General features: G+C 35.5%; 1 long non-coding RNA gene across 1 annotated transcript; it reads right to left on the bottom strand.

Annotated features, from left to right (window-relative positions):
• Positions 1-12,932: 12,932 nt before the first annotated feature.
• On the bottom strand, positions 12,933-16,650 carry LOC136828792 (uncharacterized). Its single transcript, XR_010850225.1, has 4 exons — positions 16,506-16,650; positions 16,054-16,082; positions 15,641-15,753; positions 12,933-13,614 (listed from the first exon to the last, which is right to left on the bottom strand). It is a non-coding gene; the product is annotated as an uncharacterized lncRNA (long non-coding RNA).
• Between the last annotated feature and the right edge of the window lie 9,227 nt (positions 16,651-25,877).

Raw genomic sequence — 25,877 nt, forward strand, 5'->3', positions numbered from 1 at the left:
TTTTTTTGGGGGGGGGGTGACTGAATTGGACATTTTTTGAAACTTTCCTAGATAATGACCCCCAAGGGTTTTAACCCGGTATGCGTCCACATTTGCGGCGTGTTTAGTACAAGCCCGTTGGGGAATACCGTAAAAACATAAACAAAAGACTGTAAATATCACAAGAAATATTAGTCCTAGTTAACGACCCCCGAAACCCTTGGAGGTCACTATCTAGGAAAGATCCCATTTTTTTTATGGCCGTACTTGTTTTAAACCCCATAAACTCCTAAATTTATCCGCAGCTTCGCTTTATTTTAGATATAGAAAATGCTTTTTAAAAGGACAAACCACCTGCTTTTTAACAGAACCTTTGCACAAAATACATTAAAAAAGATAAGTCTCAGTACTTACCGCGAAAGATCTCATCGTACGCAGTAGTAATTCTCTTCTTATTTTGATGACATTAACCGTTTCTTTCTTTTTCTCCGTAATTTTCATGTTGTTTTACCTCTTTTGTTCCCAATATGATACACCGTCTATGGTCTCTATACGTATCTCCTGAAAATGATAATAAAAATGGGTTATTCTACCTCATTAGTTTTTCATCTGCTTTTTTAATTATCGTCATTTGAAGGCAAAACTCTAAAACTTCTTTAAATATTGAGCTTCTTTATTCCTCCCAAACATTCCATTATTGCCCTTATCTCTTACACAGCCATTAAGGTTACTCCTTATTTGCAAACAAATTAGTATTGACCACCTATATATATATATATATATATATATATATATATATATATATATATATATATATATATATATATATATATATATATATATATATATATATATATTTTTTTTTTTAATATTATGTTATACAGTATAGGGGCAGGTTTCGTTGATATTGAGTACAGTGTCATTCATAATAAAGCATATATCAGGAGAGAAAACCAAGATGAAATAAAAACTAAATGGCAAAAACAGTGAAATTCCATTTTTGTTGTAAGTGTAACTAACTCTGATAAAACTATGTAACATGAATGATAGATTGGATGAATAAAAACAAAGTATTATCATACGTCTCTGAAGTTTGTATTGCACTGTAGGAAGCAATACTTCAAAATCCAACGCTTACTTGAAAGGAATGAAATGGAATTTTCAAAATTAAGGCCAAAGGCCAAGTACTAGGACCTATGGGGTCCTTCAGCGCTGAAAGGGAAATTGAGAGTAAAAGGTTTTAAAGGTTTAACAGGAAAACCTGGCAGTTACACTAATAAAACAATATATATTATTGTTAGGAGAGGGTAGAGAGTAAAATGGAGGAACGAAAGTCTGAACGGAGCTACAGCAAAAGGAATGAAAGGGGCAGCAGCTAGGGGCCGAAGGGAGGCTGCAAAGAATCTAAGCAATGCCTGCAGTGCACTGTCAAAGGAGCACTGACGGCACTAACCCCCTACGGGGAACGCTTGTTTGAACCCCTCAGAAACTGAACATCAAAGTGAACATAAGCTTGAGGAAGAAATGCAGAGAATATGGTTCACTTATGCAAGTTCAAATCATTAAAAACATTCCCCCGTCTTGGGATGCAGACAAAAGCACAGATACTAAAATAGGGTGAGGTTATGATAAAGGATACAAAGCAATGAGAGTGGGAAGGGGTTGACAAAGAGAATCCTGAAAAAAAAAATCACCAATAATTAGGAGACTCTGATCAAAGGCCCCGTGACCACTGGAAAGGGAGGATTATCAGATTATAGGTACGCGGAATAGATTGCCACTGGGCAATCTCTTATTAGATTGTACAAAGTTATGATTAGTTCTGCGTGCTTTTCGCTTCGCTGCCGGGCTCTCTATTGGCCATTTCGTTTCTGGGATTGGCCATAGAGCAGAGAGTCCCATCGAGGAACATAAGGAAACCTCAGATTCGCAATCCTTTTGAAATAAAAGAGAAATAATATTTCTTTCGATTAGATGCATTGTTCCTCTATTTGATTCTTCATCTTTTTATATGTATTATTTGTATATTATACATATATGTGTATACACACACACACACACATATATATATATATATATATATATATATATATATATATATATATATATATATATATATATATATATATATAAAATATACATATCTGTGTGCACGCGCCTGTATACGCACGCGCGCACACACACATATATACTGTATATGCATATAAATAATGTATATATACTCTAATACCCCTGAAAGTTCATTAATCACCTATAATTATGCCTAACCGGAACTAACCCCTTAAGTTGATTATTGAAAATATATGAAAAAATATATATAGCATGTCACAACGGACAATGTCTGCATTTGATATTTGTCGAAAAGAGTAATGTACAAATACAATTAGAATATATCCAAGCGCTTTGTGTTTGACAGGAATGATATACGCACTAAAAAAAATACTTCGCGGCTAGAGCAGAACCACTTTTATTAACGGAAAATCAATATGATTACTTATAACCTGCAATGAACCGATTTGCTGTTTGAGTGAAACCCTGGCATGATTCAGTCGCAATATCTCAGTGCCTGAATATACCCTATAACATAGTACAATCATCTTTTTAAACTTAATATGTAAAATGTATTCATCCCTCTGATAATGAAATGGCGTTAATTTCATTGGTTTATGAAAATAACAAGAAAAATACAATGAATATAATACAAATATATGTAGAATATCAGAAAATAAGGTGACCATAATGAGAGAGAGAGAGAGAGAGAGAGAGAGAGAGAGAGAGAGAGAGAGAGAGAGAGAGAGAGAGCTGATACCTAAATGAATTTAACAGTTAAGCATAGAGAGAGAGAGAGAGAGAGAGAGAGAGAGAGAGAGAGAGAGAGAGAGAGAAGGCCGATATCTAAATGAATTTCATACGTCACGCAGAAAACCTGAATTCACTAAATCAAAGGAACTTCGAACACCCTTGACATGCATAAAGAATTCAGGCACACTTCAAAAACACCTGTTTCCTCTCGTCTCTCTGCTATTTATTTACTCACATTGAGTTTCCCCTTTACAAATGTTCGTTTTTCTTTGTTTTATTTTCCACTTTATATATAATTTTCTGATCCAGGTTCGTTTCTTCTTCTTAAAAAGTAACATATTTACGAACATTCCTCCTGTTCTCCTGTTTTATTTCCCCTTCTGAATTACCTCCTACTTCCTTTCACCTGACCTCCCCTTCTGAAGCATTTTGTTTCCTGTCAACGAGAGAGGATGAAAATATAAGGCATGGAAAAGTATTTAACTACTTCAAGTAAAGCAACCTTTGGCTGTTTTTTTTAACAGAATTCTATTTCCTTTCCCGTCTCTCTCTCTCTCTCTCTCTCTCTCTCTCTCTCTCTCTCTCTCTCTCTCTCTCTCTCAATTAACATACGTAAAAAGGATACTGTATTTTATATCAGAGGTTAACAATGACTTAATGCCTACAATCTTATTACAGCTATAGAAGGTCATTTTAAGGCAGACATTAACAATGGATTAATGCCTACAATCGTATTACAGTTATGGTACGTTGCATTGTACCCAAGGATTTGGATCTAGAAGAAACAGCAAAATTATTAGAGATATAAGTCTAGGGAGGAACATGCAACCAAATTTCATGGACCCAACGGGACCACCTGTTACCACTTCATAAATTCCCACGTTGCCCCAAATCTTGTTTTTATGTGTCCTTTATTCTCAGCAAGGTCCTTCCATACTATATAGCCACACTCCACAGCAGTACTTTGTCCTTCCTAAATTCTAAGGAACATTTTATGTATATTATTTTTTTTGGAGGGGGGCGGAGTCTTGGTGCAGTTTTAAATTAATGAAATGAAATGAAAATTCAGGAAATAAATATCATATACGTGAATTAGCGAAATATATGAATGGAATATAGAACTGAATATAGAATTTAGGCCAATGGCCAAGCACTGGGGCCTATGAGGTCAATCAGCGCTGAAACGGAAATTGACATTAAAACGTTTGAAAGGTGTAACATGAGGACAGCCTCACAGTTGCGCTATAAATCAATTTCTAGGAGAGGGTGGAAAGTAAGATGGAAGAAAGGGAAATAAAAGGAAGGAGGTACAGTAAAAGGAACGAAAAGGTTTGCAGCTAGGGGCCGAAGGCACGCTGCAAAGAACCTTAAGTAATGCCTACAGTGCACAGCATCAGGTGCACTGACAGCACTAGCCCCCTTACGGGGAGCAAGCAAAATTTATGGAATCACGCTTCGTCCTCTGGGACAGCCAGTAACTTGAGTCTTTCGTGGGCAATTCAGAGTTATGAACACACGAAAAAAATATCGAGGATAAATCAGACTTTTGATAATTATACTTGCTGCCGTTTGTATTTTAATCTTTTTTAAATTTTATAATCTTTAAAAGCAAATGACATTATACCTGAAATTTTCTTACATTTCTGGTGGTTCTTACATTGTCAAGGATTTCATGCATCTGTTTTCACTGTTCAGCTGTGGAAATTTTTTCACAGTTTGAACAAAAATCTAGCCTGAATTTATCTCGAGTATCATAAATATTTCATTACCTTTATGACTTTCATATATTCCTTAATACTTTCCAGTTATTATTATTATTATATTATTAAAAAATGCTCATTGTAGCATAAGTCTTGTAATGGAGAAACAAATCCACAGGTATGTACGGTTACATATATTTATGGGTATATATATTTAAAAACAAACCTCTACATAGAGCTTTCTGGAATCTATTCGATTTCCATGATTATTATTATTATTATTATTATTATTATTATTATTAAGACGAGCCCTATTCATATGGAACAAGTGCACAAAAGGGGCCATTGCCTTGAAATCCAAGCTTTCTACGAATACAGTACATTTGAAAGAAAGAAGTAACAAAAGGTAACAGGAATTACAGAAAGAATCTTCTCGTGATTTCCCACTTCTTTAATCAGTCAAGAGGTTTAATAGAAGAAAAAATATAGAATTTAGGCAAGAGGCCAAGCGCTGGGACCTATGTGGTCATTCAGCGTTGAAAAGGAAACTGGCAGTAAAACGTTTGAAAGGTGTAACGGGAGGAAAACCTCGCACTTTGCAGTATGAGCCAATTGTTAGGAGAGGGTGGAAAGTAAGGCAGAAGAAAGATAATATGAACGGAGACACAGTAAAAGCAATGAAAGGGGTTGCAACTAGGGACCGAAGGGACGCTGCAAAGAACCTTAAGTAATGTCTACAGTGCACTGCGTGAGGTGCACTGATGGAACTAACCCCCTACGGGGATTAACTATATGACTCTTGTCTATACCTTCATACTTCCCAGTTACTGACTGTGAGAGTCTTCTCGAGGTTTCCCATTTCCTTACCCAGTCAAGAGGTTTTATACACAGTCACTTGCAGTGAATTTACGGATAACACAGGAACTTCAATAATCCATCACCTACAACAAATCTTCCATAATCTGCCGTAATCCGTCACCTCCAGCAAATTCCAGAATGGTCTTGTGTCCATACTGGACACAATCCGTCCAGAGTCCATCCGATCCCCCCAGCTTTACATATTTATATGGCCAGTGCTTCAGCGACCGCAGTTTCAATAACGTTTCTATGCTACTGCCTTTATGCTGCTCTGTGTTTAATCTTTTAGGGTTAAGCTTCCTTTTAATTTCTTTTGTGGTTTCTTCTGGAAGTTATTCTTATCATCATTCCTCTATTTGCCAGCAGTGAGCTCTAATCCACTAATCTATTTTCGTGTTTATTTTCTGTTTTTTTCTTCAGCTTCCGAATATTGTCTTCATTCTTCTGTTTTCCAGCAGCGAGCCCTAACCCACTAATCTATTTTCATGTTTATTTTCCGTTTCTTTTTCAGTTTCTTAATCTGTCTTTGCTCTTCTATTATCCAGCAGTCAGCCCTAACCCACCACTCTATTCCTATGTTTATTTTCTATTTCTTTTTCAGCTTCCTAATCTTGTCTTCACTCCTCTAATTTCCAAATGTGAGACCTAGCACACTAATCTACTCTGTTTATTTTTTTATTTCTTTTTCATCAACTTAATCTCAGTCTATATTCCTCTATACATCTTTAAGTGTATCTTCTGTCTGGAATGAGGAATTCTGCCTCAGAATGACTTAAAAATCAGATCCAAAGGGAAACGATGTTCTTAGTAATGCCAATACCAAGCCATACACCTTAGAATTTTATCCGCTTTTGTGCATTCTGGTTCACAACGTTTGTAGTGAATGCAGGTTTTAAATGAAATGCATATTAAAAATCACACACAAAATGACTCTAATTAGACCGATACTTAGCGATATGCAGTATTTCGTGGAAAATGGGGATGCATTGGTACAGCAGTAAACATAAACTTGAGAGTTAAGTATTATCTTCATTTCCCTCTGCGAGCAAATAGAAACTCCAGCGACTGATCAGTTCAGCTATTTATGAGCATTTCATTCAAGAATGGACCTTAAACCCATTACTAAATACTCGTCCTGCACCACTACTAAAGTCACAGCAGCAGTCCTCAACGAACAGATTAACACGACGTATAGGGCTGCCATTTGCTTTAAGAATGCAAGAAAATCCTCTGCCGTTCAGGATTCATTTCCTCCCACAAGTTGTAGGCCACGAATAGGCTCTCTTCTGCCCTGGGATGGAGGGCTTTGCAATCAGTTGCACAGTCACTCCCTAGGGTAGCAGTTGCCATTTTCGAGCTGACAGTCAGCTCAGTGGTCTGGTTAAACCATTTTAAAAATAAAATAATAATAATCAGCATTGCTAACTACAGTAGTGGTCATAGTCAGTTTTGGCAAAGCTAAAAGACAAATAATTTTGAATGAGTTGACAAAAATTTGTGTAAAAGGGTGAGCTCTTGGCATGGATTATGGATTATCTAACAGACAGGAAAGTCTGCGTACTCTTCCAAGGGAAGAGGTCTTCTGTGCAGAACTTTAAACTTGACCCTTTCAAGATGGGGTTTTGAACCCAACCGGGTTTATTATCCCTGTTAATGTCAACGTTATCCATATGTTGCTCAGGGGAGCTGCAATTATTTCTTATGCTGATGATATCTTAATTCAGGAAAGAACTTATCTTCACATAAAAAATTACTGAATGTTACTGGGTGATTTGTGATGAGCTATGGTTTGTGATTTCAACTGAAAAGACAAAACTTGTGTACTAAAAGGTTGCATTAGGAAGATCTAATACTGCAGGATTATAAGCCCGTGTTGACACATATAAATACTCAGGGGTCTATGTAAGAGATAATCATAGAAGAAATATGCTGCTCCAGTATTTGATTACATTTTGTAGACCTAGAATGAGTCCTCTAAAATACATGGCATAAGTCTGCTAAGTGGCATCAGTAGTTGTACTTTGTGCCATGTATGTGGCACATATCAGAGCTGTGATTAAGTATGCTGCCTCTGCTCTTGCACGCCTCTCAAAATCCATATTGGCAATACTTGAAGCCGTACACAATGAGGCAATGAGAATTATTCTAACTTGTTCAGTACCAGTGTGGTATCAAATATGAGGAAAGAGAGTTAGGATTGTCATCTATACCAGAGGGAACCGGGGAAATCAACACTATTATTGGCACTAAAACACTGAGAGACGGACAGACTTCCTTTCAAAGACAGAATTACTGAATGCTCTTGGAAATGAGCAAATTGTACGAAATAGACGAGCTGAATTGACAGCTAGATATTAAGCATTACACTGTGTTCGATTCGCAAAGACGATTGTGCTTGTACATCCTCTGGGATTACATGCTGATCAACATGGCTATAGACAGGCCACCCTGAAAAAGTCAGACATCTACTCACGAAATGAGACCAAGTTATCAAACACCAACAGAAGAAAAAAATGGAAGAGGGAGGATACACTGACCAGCTACACTGATGGATCACTGAGTACAGACACAGGGTGTGCTAGCGCTACTGTAACTCTAGAGAATGATATAAACTTTGGCCCAGAAGCCAGCGTAAAGGTAAGGATAAAAGGCTGGTGTTTATCCACACAGGCTGAACTTATGACCTGCTCTTGACCTTGACCCTCTCAATTGGAGGTGTAATAATTCCCTAGTAATCACTGACAGTATATCTACGCCTGGTCAGTATAGTTTAAAAGGAAATAAGGATACTGACACTCAGGGTCATAAAAGTCAAGTTTGTGTGGGTGCCCTCTCACACTGGGATACCTGGCAATGAACGGCGGGCGGATGTGCTGGCTAAAGAGGTTGCTCTAAAAGGCGCCAATGACTTCAGCCATGGCTTTTCAATACAACAGAAAACGGATCAAAACTAGAATCAGGAGTATTCAGGAACTGGAAAGTTGCACACAGCAGCAGATGAAACAGGAGTTTAGCAGATCAATTCACCCTATAACAGGGTTGCAATGAGCACTACAAACATATAGAAAGAAGGGGGTTTAGCATAAATAAAGGGGTGGTGAATACTACGTTAAGATTAGGATACTGGTACCCAAGCCAGCTTATGGGAATCAAAGAAATTAGCATAAGTAACTGCAGAATGTGTAATAAAACTGTCAAAACTATTGCCATTGTTATAAATTTCCAAACCCTGCGTACGTGATTGTGTGTAGATGTCTACTACTATTATTATTATTATTACTGTAAAGTTAACAAAATTTCATTATCAGTACTTATCATACAGTACATATGTGTATCACTGCTATCATTTTCAATCACGTGTAGGCGTGTGTTGATTCCCACTACTGTCATCATTACTACAGCCACCTAACTTGGGGCGTGTTCATCATTTCTAAAGGCGTGGATGTGTATTACTGTTTATTACTATCATTCAAGCTCAGACATGTATGCTATTTGACAGACCTATGCGTTACTTGAATGGAATGGAATTCAATATTGAATATAGAATTTAGGCCAAAGGCCAAGCACTGGGACCTATGACGTCATTCAGCGCTGAAATTGAAATTGACAGTAAAAGGTTCGAAAGGTGTAACAGGAGGAAAACCTCGCAGCTGCACTATGAATCAACTGTTAGGAGAGGGTGGAAAGTAAGATGGAAGAAAGAATATGAAAGGAGGTACAGTACAAGGAACGAAAGGGGGTTACAGCCAGGGACGGAATGCACGCTGCAAAGAACCTTTAGTAGTGCCTACAATGAACCGCATGAAGTTATGCGTTATTTGGAAGGGTTATATGCATGAACACGTTATTTATAAGTGTACATACAGACTGCATTGTACTTACCCTGACATTAATGCCCAATGCTGATGACATGAGTCGTTTCACTCTGTGACTCAATTCTCTTTGGGTCTCTGATCGTTCACTGGCACTACACCTCTCACAGGATGAGAGTTGGGGTGTAGAATAAACTTTCCTCTAAAGAAGACCAGTTCAGTTCAGTCAAAGACGTGACGGAGAGAGGGGGGACACTTCCAATCCCAGTGTCATCAGCGACGCCTCGCAGGAATGAGCAGTCTGCAACATACAAAATAAACAATTAATTTTTGGGGTCATACAATGGCATCACCCTCACTACAAGCTTAATTATTAATAGAATAGAACAGAATACAATACAATACAGAATTTAGGACTAAGGCCAAGCGCTGGGACCTATGAGGTCATTCAGAGCTGAAAGGGAAACTGACAGTAAGAAAGTTTGAAAGGAGTAGGAGGAAGAAAACCTCGCAGCTGCACTATGAAACAATTGTTAGAGAGGGTGGAAAGTCAGATGGAAGAAAGAAGATGAACGGAGGTACAGTACAAGGAATGAAAGGCTTAATTGTTCAGGGTAAACACGTATCTATTTTATAAGCTTAGTCGGTCTCTTTTTATCCTATCTATTCTTCATTGTCTATCGAATTGTATATAGAATTTAGGCCAGAGGCCAAGCAATGAGACCCATCAGGTCAATGAGACCTACGAGGTCATTCAGCGCTGAAACGGAAATTGACAGTAAAAGGTTAGAAAGGTGTAACAGGAAAACCTCGCAGTTGTACTATGAATCAATTGTTAGAAGAGGGTGGAGCGTAAGATGGAAGAAAGAGGTTATGAATGGAGATACAGTAAAAAGAACGAAGGGGTTGCAACTAGAGGCCGAAGGGACGCTGCGTCGAAAACCTTAAGTAATGCCTACAGTGCACCGCATGAGGTGCACTGAAGGCTCTACCCCCCTACGGGCGTTGACTACATGAATGTTGCCTTCATTTTGCAGAGTAAAAATCTCCCACTCAGCTTCAGTAAATTAGTTTTTAATAGTGGAGCAATCGCAATTCCTTCGCGAGTTATAATTCATTTGAAATGGTATACAGTCCAAATATCAGTCACAGTAATTTACACTAATTCTTGTCAAATTACATTCCTCTCATTCGTTACCAACTATTGTATTTATTTACATAATGAAGTTAAGCACTGGGGAGAAGCGAGTCCTCGATATCAAGAGACGGGGAAGAAAATATCTAAAAATCCAGTACATATACTAATAAGCGTTATGACCGCATCCATTGCTAACGCAGTTCCTTGGGTAGAGGAATATATATATATATATATAATATATATATATATATATATATATATATATATATATATATATATATATATATATAATATATATGTATATATATATGTATATATATATAAATATACATATATAAATATATATCTATGTATATGTGTATATCAAAGTAAAGAAAAAATGACATTTAGGAAGCCTACGAGACTTTTCTTTCAAAAGCAGTTACGACATAAAAGAAAATGCTCAAGAAAGTGATTTCCGTAGCGGGTTAGTGCCGTTAGTGTACCTCACGCGGTGCACTGTTGGCATTATCAAGGTTCTTTACAGCGTCCTTTCGGCTACTAGCTGCAACCATTTTCATTCCTGTTACTGTACCTCCGTTCATATTCTCTTTCATCCATCTTACTTTCCACCCTCTCCTAACAACTGCTTCAATATAATTTTCAGCGCTGAATGATTCGACCTCATAGGTCCCAGTTCTTGGCCTTAATTTTATATTCTGATTCCAGTTCAAAAAAATTAAGTACAACTGACAAACTAGAGGGATCGTCGGTTGAACCAAGTGAGGAAAGTAGATCTTCCTAAAATAAACAAAGGTAATGATTATGATGATGATGTTAACAGCGGTTGTACGAGTGTACCGGCCCAATTAACTAGTCATTTTTTTATTAGGAGAGAGGATAGAGGAATAGTTGCCCGGAAGAGGGAAATATTATCTTGGGCTAAAATCCACCCTCGGGGAGACTTAACTTGGACAAGTTTCCCCGGTGGGAAAACTGATTTGGGAGAAGCCGGAATTCTTCAGACCAGTTGCCCTAACCACTGATATAGGTTATTCGTACTTTGCCTGCTTACGTGTGTTATTATATAATATATATATATATATATATATATATATATATATATATATATATATATAATATATATATATATATATATAGTATATAAATATACACTTGTATATATACGTATATATATACACATACATGTATATATAATGTATTATATAAATATATATACACGTATGTGTATATTATGTATTTATATAATATATGGGTCAGTTGTACCACCAAACTGCAGATTTAAACTCTTCAGATGAAGCGATATTGATTCAGCAATAATATAAAAGTCAATGATTCAAAAATCAAAATGGTATATGAATTAGATCTTTTTCGAAATTTTGTAAATCCTGTAGTGCCTTTGATTAATCTTAGATCATCATGAAAGATGCTATATAAAGTTTATTCGCCTCTTGACCCTTTCTAGAAAATATATCCAACAGAAGAAATTTCCTGATGATTTTCTGATGAAACACGGCGAATCTATAATTTGGCAAGACCGGTCAGTCGATCTTGTCCAGAGATTGAGGGTAAAAAAACTCCTCTCGGCAGATGAATTAGAAACAGTTAGAAACAGGCTAAGATGCGTATATTTGTAAGTCTAGTTACTGGATTATTTTCAGTACACCTTTAGACAAAGTCTCGCATACTGACAATGGGAGACAAGTGCTTTTCAACCGTTTCCCACCTTCCTCTACAAAGTGAGTGTGCAACTTCATTCCTCAGCATCGGTTACATAGTCAAGTGTATAATTAATTTTTATATATATTCAACGCAGGAACGAAGTCCTGGAATGTGGTGTGACTTAACTTGCTATCAATGAGCATAATAACCTAACACTAATAATTAGCAGATCTATCATGAAACTGAACAATGACGAAATACAAAAATAGCTAAAAAATTACTATTTTCCTCTTCACTACTACATGAGGGGTCAGATCTGTATCGCTGACCAATAGCTACTCTGGGCATTTTAACTTCAACATTTAAGGTACTTGAAATTTCTGTGGCATATTCGAAACATTTTTTGAAGCCTCTACCATTAGTCACCTACAAAGTTTTTTTTTTCATCTCTTAGAGGGGGGCGGGGGCCGAGTCAGGAACTACTGACGACAACCAACCTGGAAATTGCTTATACAATAAGCTTGATAACCATATCTTCAGAGGAATCTTAACTATAGGGAATTAATTTCCATTGGTATGGAGTTCTTGATTTGTATGAATCCCAATTTAAAAATTAGGAATTGTTCACTTAATTTGAATATACGCCACACGAGCGCAGTAAACTGTCTCCAGTACCTTTCAGCTACCAGTATTTTGTAACCATTGACGAGATCATTAAGGAATTATCTTACTTTTTCGTAATTTCGTAATCAAATGCTTCATTCTCCTAACATTCTCCAAACATATTAAAAACCAAAGCTGAGGAAATTAGGTTAAGATTTTTTGCCAATTTATGTCTGCAAAAATTTAATCTCCTGACAACATATGACCAGATGAGCAAGATTTTTTTTCTTTTTACTTACTACATACTTCAACCTTCACTAGCTTTAACCTTCACTAGCTTTAAGTAACGTTCGTCATAACTGGTTTGTGAAAAAAAAGGCATTTCATCGAGGTTTAATTAAAAACATATTTGCTGCCATTAGCTAAATTACTACATAATCATGTTTAAATACTCGATAACTATCATAAGTAAAGCAAAAGTTACTATAAAAAAAACCGTGCTTCCTGCTGAAAGATCAAGCATTTGTTCTTTCGGCAGCATAATGTTTATCATTTAAGCATGCTATAAACAAATCTGTTATAATTACAACTTAAAAATTTACAGCTTCATTACTATTCTACTCCGAGACTATATATATATAAAAAAAGCAATCCTTTACCTTGAACTCGAGTTTTTGTTATAAAGCAAAACACTTTACTTTCAGGTAACAAAACAGAACATTTACAAGAATAATAATGTCAAATAATGGTACACAAGTTAAACATTGGACTTAATTCATTAAGAGTTTGTAACAGAGGATTTTAAAAGCATTCTTAGTCAAAGAAGGTAGAGAGCTTACCGACATGCAATTGCTATTATTGAAGGTAAAAACTTTCATATTTACATATGCGTAGTTTAAAAAATGAAAACTAATTACATCACTGAACCATAAAAGCAAAGCCGCTTATAAACTGAAGTAAGTCACCTTTAACGCCAAGGTCCATTCTCACCTCAGTTAAAAGCATACTGTGGAGTAAAAGCAACGAACACAGGAGTTCTTGAATAACGAGTATTTCCATCCTGGAAAGCAAAAAAAAATGAGGCAGAAACTAGTTGCAATTATAATTACAAAAACATATCTACGGTTCGTATAAGTAATGCTTTAGCTTATGAAGCGAAACCCTCAAAATAGATCAACTTTGTCCAATACAAACCAACTACTTACAAAGCTCTTCACCAGAGCCCTGAAAAGTCCTAGCAAACTAAAGCCCTTTGGGCCAATTTTCTCAAATACAAACCAACCAATTACTGAGCTCTTCACTAGTACACAAAAAGGGCTAGCAAACCAAATAAACCAGAGGTATATGAGTGTTGACCCTAAAGGTGCTATCACGTCAAACTAAGGAAAGATCGTTTAACAGTTAGAGAGTTTAGCTGCCGAGCAAAATTACACTAAGGTCAATTCACCAGGGTTGTCAAGTCATAGCATAATCTGACAACTCACTGGTCTGGTAACTTCCAAGGGTTTGCTGGTTGTATAATCTGATACTGACTCACTGTTTGGCAACTGACATTACTGGAACAAAGTATTACTAATAAAGGCTTGCTGGTTGTATAAATTAGTATCCATTGTATTAAGTGAAAACAGGCCTGATCATTGAATCACTGGCGTGAATATCAATTACTAAATATGCCTACAACTAATGACAAATGAGTTAACTATGAACAAATGGAAGCTATAATTTAATTACATTTAAATTAATTACAAATTAATTTCGTTTAAATGAAGTGTTTAAAGCAAAGCATCCAATTTTTAAAACTAAAATATAAACTACAAAATTTACGTTAAATTTGCGTGTTTAAAGTAAACCATTACAAAAAATTTAGCTAAAAAAATTAAAAGTTAACATCGTTATGAATTTAGACGTACAGCTGCAAAATATTGAATTGCTGAATTAAAGTAATGTAAGACATTAACGCGATAAATTTCGAAGCTTACGTTAACTAATGTACTAACTACTACACAAAATACAAAGTTATGCTAAAAGGTCTTATCAAAAATTTCTACATAGAAATATAGGAATTCTTCAAAGTTAAATTTATCAATTATGTTCCTTTATAATGATTTAAAACTATATCCTTGTCAAACACGCAAGTTTTGTCATTATTTACAACTTTAAAGTCCGTCACAAGCAATTATGAGACTTTGTATCAAAACTTGGAAACCTTAGAAACCTTAAAGTCATTAAAAACAATTATGTTCGTGTCATTATATAAAACTAGAAAATCTAAATCATAGGCAATTAAGTTACATTGTAATTACTTAAAAATTGAAAATCTTAATTATATGCAGTTACGTTACACTGTCATCAATTAACACAAATCTTGCCATAAGCCATTTTGTTGCTTTGTAATTTAAAGCTTGAAAATCTTATAGCCTTACGTTATACTGTTTAAAATACTAGTCATACGCAATTACGTTACACTTCATTTAAAACTTGAAAATCTGAAGTCATATGCAGCCGAGTTTTGTAAACATTTAAAACTTGAAAATCTTAATCATTATAAACATTACGTTACATTAATTTTTAAAAACTGAAAATCTTAAATTATAAGCGGTTACGTAACTAACGTTACTTTGGGATTATTAAAACTTGAAAATTTTAAGTCACTATAAACGGTTATGTTACTTTAATGAAACTTATGTTACTTTAATCGAAATCTTAGTCAAGTTACGTTAACTTTCAATAAGTAGCCTAGGTTACTGATGCACTTATTACCTGAAAGGAAAAGTTGATTAATCAAGTAGTAGCCCCCTACCCGCCCCCCCCTCCTTCAACCTGTCCATAGGTCCTAAGACCTATGGGACAGGGCATTGGAGGGGCCTCCACCCCTACAGGGGCACCGCCCCTGTAGGGGTGGAGGAAAAGTAAGTTTGGTTGGTTGACTATATATATATATATATATATATATATATATATATATATATATATAATATATATATATATATATATAATATATATATATATATATATATATATATATATATATATAGTTGAAATAGTTCCTACTATATACACCTGAACTAGTTTTAATTGGCCCATACCTGGGAAGGACGAAGTCTTTACGTAGCTTGAGAAAAGTTATCCTGGCTTAATTGTCTTAAGTATTACTAGAGCGTAGTTTAAGTCTTCAACTGGTTCGAATCATCACGAAACCCTGTTGGCAGTTATGTTTTAATTGCAGTATATGGATACCTTTTAAGAAATAACATTCCAAGTATTTATATCTGAACAAGACAAGACTTAGGGTTCTATAAAAATGAAGGAAAGCTTTACACGAAAGTCAGGTATGGATTTCCTTTAAGGAATTAAAGACTAATTAATATATATCTGAACAGACAAGGTGGATTAAAATCTTTAAAAAAATAAAGGAAGCTTCACGCTCAAGTCACACAAGGTTTAACATTCAAAATCTCTATTTCCAAAGTACTTATGAACTTAAAAACCGAATACTAACCTTCATGGATCATCCAAGATCTCCCGGTTCTGAAAAAATTAAAATTAAGACTTTAGTAGAGGCACTGATGAACCCTGGATGACCCCTGATATACTATAACGTAGAAAACTGACGAACAAGTAATATCTATTTGATAGTAAAAAATACAAAGACATGCATTCATTGTTGTCCCCGAATGGCAGCAAGTTTATAGTAGTCACATTTAACACCACACCAAAGTGGTCGGGAAAAAAATATCACACGGAGCATTTAAAATACCAATGCACAAGCTAGAGTTTCAAAGTTAAACTGAACAAACTTCGTTCAAGAAACAAAATTCACTATATTAGGCTTTAAGTGATTATATAAAGGAGGCACTCATCAACTATTACGATAACGGGAAACATAACCGTGGAAACAAAATATGTCCCAGTGGATTAACTAGCAAACAAAAAGAGCGGGATGAAAGTTACCCTTCGCAGAGCCTGAAGCCTGATGCAGCTGAACACAGTCCACATTGACCATACATCGAACCAAAATTCAGTCCAAAATTGAACCACACAACTCCTCACGTAGCAAGATACAGCCCGCAATCCCCCTCACGCAACAAGATACAGCCTGCAATCCCCCTCACGCAACAAGATACAGCCTGCAATCCCCCTCACGCAACAAGATACAGCCTGCAATCCCCCTCACGCAACAAGATACAGCCTGCAATCCCCCTCACGCAACAAGATACAGCCTGCAATCCCCCTCACGCAACAAGATACAGCCTGCAATCCCCCTCACGCAACAAGATACAGCCTGCAATCCCCCTCACGCAACAAGATACAGCCTGCAATCCTCCTCACGTAGCAAGATATTGCCCGCAAACAGCCACGAACCACCGTCAAAGTTCCCACTAACACTACAACACTTTCACACCCCGAATCGCAAACTGAGCCTGGACAGAGGCAAGAACCGGTTTGTCGAGAAGACCGTTACTGTCGCCCCACCGCCAAGGACCATGGAGTCACCTCTTTGAAATTCTGTACGGTATACCGGAACGACTGTAACGTCCTTGTCTCTTGTTTAAGGGGTCACTTTAATAAAGAGATCTGTCGATGCTTTAATTCTATTTTATCGGTTCTTCGATAAAATTGGCTCCTGTGTATCACAGAAGGAAATGTTTATCAGTATATTTTACCGAATAAAACACACTGATGGTTTGCTGAACACCTGTCACTGATGGAGAGATTAGAGCCACATTATCGACGCGTAATAATGAGTGCTGATTGTTATACCGCTCAAGATCCTTCCATCAAATACTTGAAAATCATATGGTTTATTGAAATCACCAGAAACAACACCAAGGAGAACTTCAGATTAAGGATGGCATACGGAGATGTCTGTTCCGCTATGATTCTCTCAGCTGTTTATAAACGTTTTTCCCCGTAGGAGGGTAGTGCCGTCAGTGCATCTCACAGGGTGCACTGTAGGTTTTGTTCTTTGCAGCGTCCCTTCGCCCCCTAGCGGCAACCTCTTTCATTCCTTTTACTATACACTTATATTATCTTTCTTCCATCATGCTATCCATCGTCTCCTAACCGTTATTTCAAAGTGCAACTGCGAGGTTTTCCTCCTATTTCACCTTTCAAACCTACCGACTCTCAATTTCCTTTCCAGCGCTGAATCACCCCATACGTCCCAGTGCTTGGCCTTTGGCCAAAACTCTACATTCCATTCCAAAAACGTTTTCCCTTCTGGGTCTTTGAAGCCAAAACCGCAGACGCTGAAATAGGGGGCAAAGTTATAATGAGGACAGGAAGGCAATGAGGGCGGAGTGGTAGACAAGGAGACCCGTGAAAAAATGAGCAGTAATTAGGAGAACCTGACTGATCACCAAAGACCCAATGACCGACGGAAAGGGGAATTATCAGATTATACAGGTACGTGGAATAGATTACCACTAGGCAATTTCTTATTTGATTTGACAGTTATGATTAGTTCTGCATGCTTTTCGCTCCGCTGCCCAGCTCTCTATTGGCCATTTCGTTTCTGATGTTGAACACAGATACATTAATTCATCTTATGAAAGTACGCATCTTTCAGTATTCTAGTCGTTCGTTTTGTGTGTATGTATGTGTATATATATATATATATATATATATATATATATATATATATATATATATATGTATATATGTATATATATATATATATATATATATATATATAAAAGTATGTGTATATAATTTTATATAACTATCTATCTATACATATATATATATATATATATATATATATATATATATATATATATATATATATATATATACACACACACATATATATACATACACAAATATATGCATATATAATTATATATATATACATACACACATATTTATGTATATATATATATATATATATATATATATATATATATATATATATATATATATATATATATATATATATATAGTATATATAAATCAATGAGTAAACTCCCATAGGTTTACGGTAGTGAAAAATAAATAGATTATCAGACTACAGCGTTCGGTTACTTTTTTGAAGTAATCAACGTAAGGGGAGCTTTATTTTATGATTGATGGCTATATGTTTATTATTATTTTAAAACCGCTATAGTATACTTTTTCGCTTTATTGAAAGTATTATGAAAGTAATCGTCAATGCAAACGGAATATTTACCCAGTTGTATTCATCAGTTTCCTCTGTGTGAGAGAGAGAGAGAGAGAGAGAGAGTTATGAAAATATTTTTCATTACAGAGAGAGACAGAGAGAGAGACAGAGAGTAATGAAAATATTTTTCATTACATAGAGAGAGAGAGAGTTATGAAAATATTTTTCATTACAGAAAGAGAGAGAAGGAATGTTACGAAAATAATTTCCAATAGAGAGAGAGAGAGAGTTGTGAAAATGTTTTTCATTACAAAGAGAGAGAGAGAGAGAGAGAGAATGTTATGGAAAAATTTACAATACAGGCAGAGAGAGAGAGAGAGAGAGAGAGAGAGAGAGAGAGAGAGAGAGAGAGAGAGAGAGAGAGAGAGATGTTAAGAAAATCATTTTCATTACAGACGGGAAGGTGTGGGCAGAGTGTTTCCACTAAAGGCAAAGATTTATTCAGCAGGCGTCGTGAGTAGAACGTTAACAACCGAGCAAAAGAGAAAATGCTTTTAATATCTTTCTGAAAAGAAGCGAACGCGGAGAACACACGACGCATAAAGACTTTTACTTTACTTCGAACGCCCACCTCGTATCTAAACGTGGGCGTGAGGGAAAACTCTCTCTTGTAAAGTCATGTCAGTGCAAAGGATGCTGACTCATAAATGGAAAGTATAACCGTGAAATAATCCTTCCTATTTAAGGCTGAAAGTTGTGTATATATATGTATAAATATACATATATATTCATATGTATACATATACATATATATACATGTATATATACATATATGTATATGTATATATACATATGTATATATGTATATATACATACACATATTTAATATATATATATATATATATATATATATATATATATATATATATATATATATATATGTGTGTGTATATATATATATATATTACTGTTAGTTTAAGTATATAAAAGAGGAGGATTTCCTGCAAAGTCGTAACTTTCAACCTGAAATAAGGATTATTTCACGGTTGTATACTTTCAATATGAGTCAGCATCCTTTGCACTGATGTAACTTTACAAGAGAGTTTTCCTCACGCCCACGTTTAGATATTAGGTGGGAGTTCAAGTAAAGTAAAAATCTTTATCCGCCGCGTGTTCTCCGAGTTCGCTTTTTTCAGAAAGATATAAGCATTATATATATATATATATATATATATATATATATATATATATATATATATATATATATATATATATATATATATATATATATATTTATGTTTATATATATTATTGTATCATGCACATTTGACTTCATGAGGGCCAGAGCACTTTCAAGTCAAATCTATTAGCTTTTAAATCTTGTTTTGGGATATAGTGGCCCAAGTGAATCTCTCTGCCAAAAAATATCGGTATATTTAAAAAAAAATAAGTTTTCCTTTATTCTCTTTTATTTCCCTTATTAATTATGTGTTGTCCTGCTCACTAGATCTCTCCTTCACCATCACTGTTTCCCTTTTTTGGGTGATAATGAGCAAACAATAAGCAAACTTTGATAATGAAAATGTTCTGCACATAAGAATATCATTTCACAACTTAGTAATATAGTAACTTTTATGGTGCTCTGTAACAGCGAGCTTCTATTATCTCTCTCTCTCTCTCTCTCTCTCTCTCTCTCTCTCTCTCTCATTAAACATAAGTTTGATGTCCTATTTTGACCATGAAAATTTATCCATAAAAGAATATTTTATAGTTTATAAATCTAGTAACTTTTGATGGCGTTCTCTAACAGCTAACCAAACCGTCTAACATGTTTGATATCCTACTTTAACAATGAAAATTTTGTTCACAACAGAATGCCATTTCTCTGCTTTTAAACAGAGTAGCTTTTGGTGGCATTCTCTAACAGCGAGCTTCTACTCTCTCTCTCTCTCTCTCTCTCTCTCTCTCTCTCTCTCTCTCTCTCTCTCTCTCTCAACCAACATATTAAACATGTTTAATAGCACACTAACACTGAAACTGTTATGAATCAGAGAATGGCATTTCTCAACTTATAGAGTAACTTTTAATGGCACACTCTAACAGAGATTCTGTTCTCTCTCTCTCTCTCTCTCTCTCTCTCTCTCTCTCTTAACCTAACCATAAAACAAGTGTAATTTCCTGCTTCACCAGTGAACTGATACATATAAATTTATCATACACCACAACGCGCTCGTAACCCAGGGTATGGACCCAGAATGAACAGTCGAATTACTTGTTCTAAAAAAGATTCCCAAGAGGCAGATGCCCCCAAATTCCTTGTACCCAGCAGGACCACCTGTTACTCTGTCCACATATTCACACATTGCTTGGAATCTCTGTTTAGGCGCCCTTTATTCTCGACAAGTTCCTCTCCCGCTACCTGGGCCCTTTCCAAGCCATTACTGTCTTTCCCTAAATTTTACTGCACATTCTTTAGACTTTTTTTTATTTATTTTATTTTCTCTGCACGCAGCCTTACACTGCTGAAATGGCATGAAATTTCGGGATGTACATAATATACTTGCGAGTTACCTGAAAAATAAGGGTAAATGATGAGCGGAATTTCAGCACAACTCGTGGATTCGTGCACTGTGCTCAATTGAACTGTTAGTATTTAAATCTTCTCTGTTCTGTATAATACAGTCAACTAAATTAATTAATCTAGTTCTCGGGTAATTTTATGTTAAATACAAAAGGGAATAAAACCTACCAAGAAATAAGGGGGATTTATGTTAATTGCTTGTTGGTTTTTGCATGCTCATTTTATCTTTGTTTAATGATTAAAGTCATGTTATTTACTGCTTAAATTATTTTGGAAGTCATAACACAAGGGCCTTGTTCCAACTGAATTTCTTAACAACGGTGTGAATAACCGCTCCCATTTCTCTTATGTTGCCACAAAGCGATGATTATTTTTTTCTCTCATCAGTAGAACCTCTTTCACAGCTTAAATAAACACGAATATCTACTACATTCTAAATACCATCATGTAACTCAAGACGTGAATTCACCCCTGTTTACCCTACAAAGGGGCTTCTTACACGCATGCGCAGATAGATTAATGAAGGCCCAAGAGATTGCACCCTAACATCATATATATCCTCTTCAACAAATGCCTCACTGGTCTTGTCTTCATACAATCCCCAAATCCTTCCCGCGTCCCTCTGATCTCCTTCAGCTTTCCATATTCCTATGGCCGATGCATCAGTGACCGCAGTCTCAATAGTAATTATACTGTACTGCTGTTGTTATGCTTCTATATGCAGTTATTCTTAGCTTTTTTTTATTTGTTTCCACTTTGATTTATTTGTTGTTATGCTTCTATATGTAGCCATTCTTATTTTTTTTTATTTATTTCCAATTTTATTTATTTTCTGACTTCATTTTGTATTTATGCTGCTTCTATATGTAGCTAGACTTTTTCTAGTTATCTCCTTTTCTGACTTCATAATGTTATCTTCATGCCCCACTTTTTAGCCTCCATTCTGTATCTAGCCTTAATTATTGCTAGTTTTCATGATTTCTTTCTTAACCTCATTAGTTTTACAGTTTTCATTGGATTCGCCTTCTGGTTTTCCCTCGCACCAGCAAACGTCGGACTCTAGCGATTTACCACTATCTTTAACTTGTTAGAAATTACCTATCTTTAGTTTAATGCATTCGTTCCTGCAACCACTAGCGGATCCAGAAAAATTTCATGGGGGGCCACCAATTTTTATATACATTCATACATAATATACCACTAGCGGATCCAGAAAAATTTCATGGGGGGCCACCAATTTTTATATACATACATACATAATATATAAGTATTTATATATATACATATGTTATCTTTTTTTCAAAATTTTATTATTTCTATGATAGATGTTATATTTTTTCCCATTTTTATATTTCTCATTTATGTTATTAATTAACTCTTCGACATTATTATTTTGTCATTATTTTTCACAGGGGGAAGTTTCCAGGAACCGCCCCCCACCCCCCGAAGCGCCAGTGCCTGCAACACCTATTCATTTCTCTCTAGACACCTTAATATTACATTATCTGCTTCATAATCTGTATTTATTATATCACTCGTATTACCATCCATTCAAAGTCTTTCATAGTGTTGGTATGAGTATGATGTAGGTAGATATTTGCGGTAAGAAGGAGATACCGATCTCCAAGATACAGAGAAGGACGGAAAGAATTAAAATAGTTCCTATATATATATATATATATATATATATATATATATATATATATATATATATATATATATATATTACCAACTTATATGCACAGGGAAATGGGCAACCTTTCTTGCCTACATAGTCTATTTCCGAAAGCACGTTGCAGAAGTTTTACTTGGGCATTTTTTGTTTTTGTCTTTGCATGTCAAAAGTGGTAATAATTATTACAAATAACTACAAAATTTGGCCCTTGCAACTCTTAGCTATCTTCATCCACTTTTGTGGCAATCGTTTCACTGATGAATATCCGTTACACAGAGAAGCACTGAATAAACTTTACTCCATTAATTACTTCAATAGGTACACTCAGTATGTTTGAGATTAATTATTGCATCAGCTGATTTTGCTTAACTCTCATTAAATCAGGATGTTTGGTTTGACGCTCCAGATAAACTTTATTCCGCAATCCGACCAATCAGCGAAGCTGAAACTGATAACAGAATAATTAATATTTGTTGGAGCAATTATCACTGGTTATTTATCTGTTTTGTTGGGGATTGGTTGTGATTCAGGCTCAGTAGCATTCAATGGCCGCGCGATCTCAAGAATACAGAGGGTGACAGATTTAGGATCTGTTATGTTATGTATATCTTAGTTTAACCAGATCGCTGAGCTGATTAACAGCTCTCCTAGGGCTGGCCCGAAGGATTAGATTTATTTTACGTGGCTAAGAACCAACTGGTTACCTAGCAACGGGACCTACATCTTACTGTGGAATCCGAACCACATTATGACAAGAAATGAACTTCTATCACCAGAAATAAATTCCTCTAATTCTTCATTGGCCGGTCGGAGAGTCGAACGCTGGGCCAACAGCGTGCTAGCCGAGAGCTCTACCCACCCACCCAATGAAGAACTAAGATTTAGGATCAACCTCCCCCAAGAATACAGGAAAACGTTTACCCCCGTAGGTGGGTAGTGCCGTCAGTGCACCTCATTAAGTGCACTGTAGGCATTACCTAAGATTCTTTGCAGCGTGCCTTCGGCCCCTAGCTGCAACACCTTTCGTTCCTTTTACGGTACCTCTTTTCATATTCTCTTTCTTCCACCTCACTTTCCAGCCTCTCCTAACAACTGACTCATAGTGCAGCTGCGAGGTCCTCATCCTGTTACACCTTTCAAACCTTTTACTGTAAATTTCCGTTTCAGCGCTGAATGGCCTCATAGGTCCCAGTGCTTGGTCTTTGGCCTAAATTCTATATTTAAGGAGAACTTTTAGTATACAAATTTTGTTTAGAAATGTTGTTAGAGGTCGATGATAGAGAACTTTAAAACAAAATCAAGCTCGGACAAATTTTTCTTATTCGCCTAAGAATGTGTGTGTGTGTGTGTGTGTGTGTGTGTGTGTTTACACTATTTTCATTTGATTGAAATAATTTATTAGAAAATCCTTCAAATTCATATCGATATGCAATAAGGTTTACGATATCACAGCAATAGTAAACATTTTAGTACATCTATGATGTGGAAAAAAATAAAGTAAATAATATGTATAAATTTAAGTAATATATATATAATTGAAGGCAGAAAATCCAACTGCTTCTCAATATATAGCATACAGATGATCTCAAGTTACTATTAATTCACTGTACTACGAAATATACTTTTCATCCTGGTTTTCAAATATATAAAACAATATATATATATATATATATATATATATATATATATATATATATATATATATATATATATATATATATATATATATATATATATATATATATATATATATATATATATATATATATATATATATATATATAAGCGAATCTCAGAGGAAAATGACAGGCAGAAGTTCAGTAACAAGCTTGCTTCATGTTTGTTAACGCACATCGTGAAAGCGCTTGGTACTGAACTTCTGCCTGTCATTTTCCTGTGGATTCCTTATACACTGAACATACAGTATATATATATATATATATATATATATATATATATATATATATATATATATATATATATGTATGTGTGTGTGTATGTCTGTATAAACACAAACACATTTAAATAAAACCAAAGAAAACTGAAATGATATTTACTAATCGTCTTCAAAGACTCCCATTCCTCATTTCCGACCACCCTGCCTCCCAATGGCTTTCTCCCGGCCCCGCCTGCCTTTTCGTTGGCTTCACCAAACTGAAATTATCATCTTAGTCATTCCATGAAATTGGAAGCTATCAGGGAGGGGGCGCCGAATCCTGCTGCCTCTGAGAAACGAATAGTATTATGCTCCTCGCTTTATTTGGTGTTCTGTTCAAAGGTGTCCGTACTAGTTATGGATTTGCTTGGAAATGAAGTTTTGATACATTTCTCCTTGCATTTTAATAATTTACTTGCAGTTTTATCTATTTATTCATTTGTTATTAATTTTTTTTTTTGATAAGTGGGATCGCTTCTTTCTATATTTCACTTTATCTCCTCTTATTTCTTTCTGATGAACAGTATACTCTTTGGAGGCTTGAATTTCAAGTCAATGGCTCCTGTGGTGGGATCGTTCCTTATGAATAGGGTTCATCTTCTGAATAATAGTAATAATAATAATAATAATAACTGGCGCCGTGGCAGAGAGGTTTAGCTCATTGTGAGAAAAGTGATGGACTCCTAAGGAGGCAGGATGCAACCCGGATCCCACACTATAAAAGCCTCCCAGTCGGATAGGATGACTGTGATAGACAAAAAAAAAAAATAATAATAATAATAATGAGAAAGAAATTTCGTCAAAACCATAAACTCATGCGATGGGTTCAAATGATAAGTGATCTGAATTGTTTTTAAGAAATATTTGTTTAACTTAGTATTAGACAACAAGTAACGTGAAACTACCATTCAAACTGAAATGAAGTCATGGAATATTATTTAAGATTTTCCGGGATAAAAATCCAAATCTCACTTCTGGAAGGAAGAGTCAGCGATGAATCATCTGATATGCACGTTTAGGTGGACTTGTCT

The sequence above is a fragment of the Macrobrachium rosenbergii genome, chromosome 43 (genome assembly GCF_040412425.1).
Source record: "Macrobrachium rosenbergii isolate ZJJX-2024 chromosome 43, ASM4041242v1, whole genome shotgun sequence".
Lineage (NCBI taxonomy): Eukaryota > Metazoa > Arthropoda > Malacostraca > Decapoda > Palaemonidae > Macrobrachium > Macrobrachium rosenbergii.